Source organism: Asparagus officinalis, chromosome 7, assembly GCF_001876935.1.
Source record: "Asparagus officinalis chromosome 7, Aspof.V1, whole genome shotgun sequence".
Lineage (NCBI taxonomy): Eukaryota > Viridiplantae > Streptophyta > Magnoliopsida > Asparagales > Asparagaceae > Asparagus > Asparagus officinalis.
Genome location: NC_033800.1, coordinates 10,804,948 through 10,811,634, shown reverse-complemented (window position 1 = coordinate 10,811,634; position 6,687 = coordinate 10,804,948).

Below are 6,687 nucleotides of genomic sequence, written 5' to 3'. Positions count from 1 at the left end.
AAGCGATAAGTTGATTTTTGTCAGAGGTGTGATTTTAACGTGACAGAAGAAATATTGCGATCAGGGCAATTTTGAGGACTTATCGTTCTATTGACGAGAATCGATAAGTTGATTTTGTCAGAGGTGTGATTTTAACGTGACAGAAGAAATATTGCGATCAGGGCAATTTTGAGGACTTATCGTTCTATTGACGAGAATCGATAAGTTGATTTTGTCAGAGGTGTAATTTTAACGTGACATTTGTGGGGAAAGAATATTATAGCGTCTCACAGGGGAGAACTGCTATATGTTTTATCATCGGAGTGATGAGTTATAAGACTTGTGATTTGATCAAGATTTTGGGGGAGTTTATTACCCCACTGAAAACGAGTTATTTATTGCTCGAGAGAAAGAAAGAGAGAGAGAGGAGTGTACGAGAGAGATGAGCTGGGTGAGGTTTAAATAGGAAAATTTTAATAATAAAAAATTAAAATGTGATTGATGATGAGCTGCTTAGTCTCATTTTGCGGTGCCGTTTTCTTTGAAAAAATTGACGCAAGAAGCAAAATAATTTTGGATTATTTTCAAATAGTTTCAGGTATTTAAACGAAAATAATTAAAATAAATAATTTCGGGTACTTAAAAATTAAACTAATTACATAATAATTATCTACAAATAAAAACGTACATGTTGAGCTAATACAACAGTTAATATGAAACTGTCAAAATATACCCGTATTGTACAATTAAACGAAAATAATTAATAATAAAAATATATTTACTTACATTTAAAATTAAATAATTATGTGACAATTATCTACATGATAAAACGTACCAGTTATACTATTACGACAGCTGATACGTAATAATACAATAATTTACACAAATAATACGTAATTAATAATTCAATGTAATACAAGAATTAATACATACTAATAATAATAATATGACGTATTATTTAAAATAATACGTAATAGTATCAGTAACACAACGGATAAATCCCAGAATAATATGACGTATTATTTAAAATAATACGTAATAGTATCAGTAACACAACGGATAAATCCCAGAAATCTTCATTACACTAAATTAATTTATAAATATAAAAACCATTTAAATAAATATAAAACTTAGACTTTAAATCATAGAAAATTCTAGAAAATCGAGAAAAATACAAATACTCTTTTAAAAATCATAATTAGATATTTTAAAATACCGAAAATTTATTTTAACTAGTATCAAAATTTTACGATCATTACATTCTACCCCCCTTAAAACAAATTCCGTCCTCGGAATTCAAAATACGTGTGACGCACAAAGAACCCAAGGATAGGAATATGGAAATAAGGTCATAGCACGTCATGACAAATGTGTAAGCAAAGTTGAATGAGGAAATGGATGTGTATATTATAAGTTATACAAGACACAAATAATTCATGAGAATCAAAAGTGAATATTCAATGCAAATGTATAAAGCAAATCAAGGTCATAAGAAAGTCTGATATGTAGTATAAATAATAAGAATGAGATAAGTATAACATAAAGAGAGTGAACACATAATTGAAAGAGATTGCTTAAGCATGTATATTATAAATAAATAATTAATACGTATCAAATTATAATATAACACAACATCTAGACATAAGCAAAAATATAAATATAAGTCAACACAGTTTAATAGCAAAGAAATCAACAGCAAATATACAATTATAAAAAAATACAATATCAACACGATATTATTAATATAGTATCCTAAGATGACACATCACAATGTTAAACCATAATCAATAACACATAATTGGTAAAATACAACAAATATAACAAATATATAGTATAAAAATATGATATGAAATATAAATACATAATTCAAATAATTATCAATCACTAGAATATATGATAAAACATATCAACTAAATAATATAAAAAATAAAGAAGGTAAAAGATAAAATCTCAACAAAGTATAAATAATCATTCATAAACAGATGATAAACATGATAAATCACAAAAACACAAATATACAATAATAATAATAGATGAATCATATACAAGCAAAATCAAAAGAAACAATTGAAGATTAGGTAAGCAAAGTAAAATAGTAAGGAATCAAACGTATATATATTTTAGATAAACATAATGTATAACATAAGAGACATGAAAATAATAATAAACATATCAAATCACAATAAAAATATTATACAATCAGTTAGTATAATAGATATTCAACTATACAAAATATAGTCACAACAAAAACACATGACTATAATTAACAAATCATATTCAACCAAATAAGACATATAAGACAAATTTCCAAAAATAAAAATTTGTAATTATGTTAAAAGTTCAAATATAATATTACAGCAACATATAGCAACATAGGGTTAAAATAGTCAAAACATAAACGCATGTAAGGAAGCATAGATATAATAATCAAATATAGTAAAGATAGAACATGATAATAATAACAGCGAAAGTACAAAATAGAGATATACAAATAAATAAATTCAAAGAGTCATAAACAAATGTATCATGTAATATTACTAGAAAGTAAAATAAATAAATTCAAAGAGTCATAAACAAATGTATCATGTAATATTACTAGAAAGTACAAGATATAAGAAAAAAAAATGCATAATAAATCAGGCAAAAGGACAATAAATATTTTAATAAGGTATACACAACAAACATAATCACAATTGAAATTAGTATTAAGTAAAAGAAATAAACATAGATAAAAACACATCAATACATATAGACAAACAAACAAAGGCAAATCATAATAATAATCAATAGCATAATAAAATGATACATAATAATTATTAGCATACAACAATTATATAACATAAAGTAAATAATACGAAATCATAGACAGGTTCAAAGAAACACAAATAAAATTAAAACATAAAGACAAAAGATATCAAGTAAAAAGATAAACAAGATTCAGAAACATATGATGTGTACAACAATATAATCATTATGTATAATAAGCATTAAAAATAAAAACACATACATAATAACAAACATATAAAAGTCTGAATACTCATAGTTAATAATGCTAACAAGATAAACTATGATGGAAATAGTAAAAAAAAATTATATGACAAAATAGACATGATAACAAATAAGTAATACTAAATAAACATATTATATACAACATAATAAGAATGACTTAATTATATATGTATCCGACAAACAATATAATAAATCAAAAATGTTAGTAATATCCATAAGGTAAATAATAAATATAAACAAGATCAAAAATGTTAGTAATATCCATAAGGTAAATAATAAATATAAACAAGATACAATATTAATAATCATTACGGTATAATATCAATTCAGATGTAGCAATATATGGCATAGTAATCAAAATCATATAAATACAATCGGCATAAATATACATAAACAATGATGTACAATACATAAAACATAAATTATAAAAGATAAAATAGATATATAATCAAATAAAAACATAAGAAGGACATATATTTGTATAATAAAACAACGATAAATTTTAGATAAACATATCATGAATGATTAATGAACGTGTGAACATAAACACTGATAATATATGAAACAGAACAAGATTAAACACATTAATTTGTTACTAGAAATAATGATTGAATATAAATCAATAAAAATATACATCGTAAATATAATAACATACGTGAATACACTATAATGAAAAAGGAAATAGTAAGTATAAACGATGAAAAGATAAAACACAACACAAGTAAACAAAATAATGAACAGAGAATGAACAACCCATAATACAATAAAAGAAAATAAAATCTAAAATACCATAAAATAAATACTGAAAATAACATATGTATACAATGTATATTGTTACAATTAACAAAATAACACACATCGAAAACGAAGCAATTAACAACAAATGTGCAATGTACTATAAACAACCCATGAGTAATTACCATGTATTCCCACGAACGCTATTTAAAATTATCTTTTATATTAGTTATAAAAGAATATAATTAATGATATGAGATAATATAACAAAACATATATAATTAGTAACTCAAATTCCAAACCTAACAATATGAATAATTACTTAAATATCAAGATAGAAATATTGCTCTTGTAAATAACGAAACCAATGTGAACATACTAAAACCAATCTAACAAGACAAAACTAACTGATAAAAACTATATACTAAAAATGTAAAGGATAAGAATATAGTGCATATGTAGAATATTAAAATCATGAACTTATTAAAGTATATCACAAAATACAAACAATATACAATAATCTAAATGTAAGTAAATAATAGATGATATGACAGAGAAACGTACTCATACACAATATAGATATACAAAAGTATAATTAAACAAAATAAAAAAAAAATCTAAATATCAGATATGATATGCAATGTATATGCGAAATCTAGAGCAATGTGAAACACTTGATGACATGATTTGAATAATTAAAATATATAATTAATGATGTATATTTTTAATGAAAAACATACAATATAACACTGTGTATGATACATAAAATAATATAATAAATAATACAGAAATCAATACAACCAAATGATATATAAGTCAAAATCAAAGAGAATATAGTTGTAAAAATAATAACATATAAAATAATGACCGGCACGGGGAAGGAGAGGTTATACAAAGAGAGGATAATCACGAAGCGATGAGACGAAACCCGTGGAACACTCCGGAGTCAAAGAGTGGTAAGATAGGGACGAAACGATATCTATCAAGAAATAGGATAAGGGCTCAAGAATAGTCTTATGGATGAAATATGATATGCGTCTAAATTATTCATTATATTCTCACAGGTAAGAAATCGGGATCGTGACCGGGACCTTGACCTGCGTGGGCCACCACTAAAACCTGTCACGCCCCGCTTCCCAAAATACCAGGGAATCGGGACGCGAGCAAGCCCGCGACGTATTAAACTGAGAAGAGATAAGTGCTAGACCCCGTCTTCTCAATCTAATACGCTAAGCGTCAAGAAATACAAACGAAGGCACAGGTCCCCGATCACAGTAATGAGAATATAATAAACAACTCAGAACCAAAAGATACATATCACAACTGAAATGATCATCCAGACATAATATTCGGGCCAAACATGCCCTTATACAAACTATCTGAATGAAATACTAGAGAATATAAAATACAATGATCAGGCGGAAAAGGAAATACTACGAAAATAAACTAAAAGGAATGACTAAGCTTCTGCTTCTTCTTCTGCTACGTCTGCAAGGCACTCATGCTGAGAATCCTCTGACTCCTGCTGAACCTGTTCTTCTCCTAAGTCTGACGTACACCAGAGAAAACAGGTGTACGTCAGGTGCATGGCGCACGGCAAGATCCTAAAAGGAAGAATAGAACGGTCGTGCGACCAATGCGATAATGGTAATAACAATGGAAACATACAACTGAAATACTAATATTCTGAATATAATTTACTTCTAGAATAAAAGAAAAACACATCTAGGCTTCAGTTTGTTCTTCCACTCCATCGGAAATACACTCCGGCTGGATATACACCGGCTCTGCTACCTCCTCGAACTAGACCTGTTCATCCCCTAAGTCTGACACACACCAGAGAAAACAAGTGTACGTCAGCGTGCATGGCACACGGCAAGATCTTACATGGAAAATAAAACGGTCGTATGACCCATGCTATGATAGTAATAATACCAATGGAAAGACAATGACACATGCAACTGAAAATCTAAATAAATCAAGATGGAATCCTATACTAAACATGATAACATACAGCTATATACATACAATAACCGGGTCGGATACTAACCATCCTAAATCTCACTGGTCCACATCTCACACAGAGTCATCGCTCATATCATCAGATAACTGACTGTTCACAAATCCCCTACGTGCATCCAAACCCGCGAAACGGTTCGGTGAGAGGACTACACGAAATCCGATTTTGACCTGGTTCGAACTCAAGCAAAACTCGGGTGACGAAACGATTTCACTGACCAAGTGCGAAACGGTTCACTTGGCCCAACAAACTAACCCCAGTGCGAAACGGTTCACTGGTTCTAGTCTGGAAGATACATCAACAGTCTTATCCGATCACATGAACATTAACTTCCCCATCCCAACTCTCTTGTTTTTCTAAGCTAACATATACACAGGTTTCTAAGTCTTAAACCGGACACACTAGGCCACACTAGTCATGGTTTTCTAACGGTTCTCAAGCATAACAAAGAGTAATAAACACAACTAATCATATACAGCAAGATCATAACATATCACATAATTAAAATTAAGAAACATAAATCATGAAAAATTCATAATAATCCCTTTTCTAAAATAACTCTTTTAAAAGATATTTATAAATGTTCTAAATAATTCCTTTTATAAAAAAAATCCCTAAAAAATATTTATAAATATTCTAAATAATTTCTTTTATAAAACTTTCTTAAATTACTGAAATTATTCTAAATTGATACTTTTAAATTCTTTTAAATTATAATTATTCTAAAATAATTCTTTTGTCAAACAAATTCTATTGTTTTATTATAATTACTCTAAAATGATTTTTCACCAAAATAATTTATTATAATTATTTTAAAATGATTATTTTGTCAAATAAATCCTTAAAAAATCATAAACTAATCTAAAATAATTTTATCTTATTTTATCTTTACAGTATCTATTATCAAAATATTATTTTTAGTATCATTCGTCAAATAAATCCGT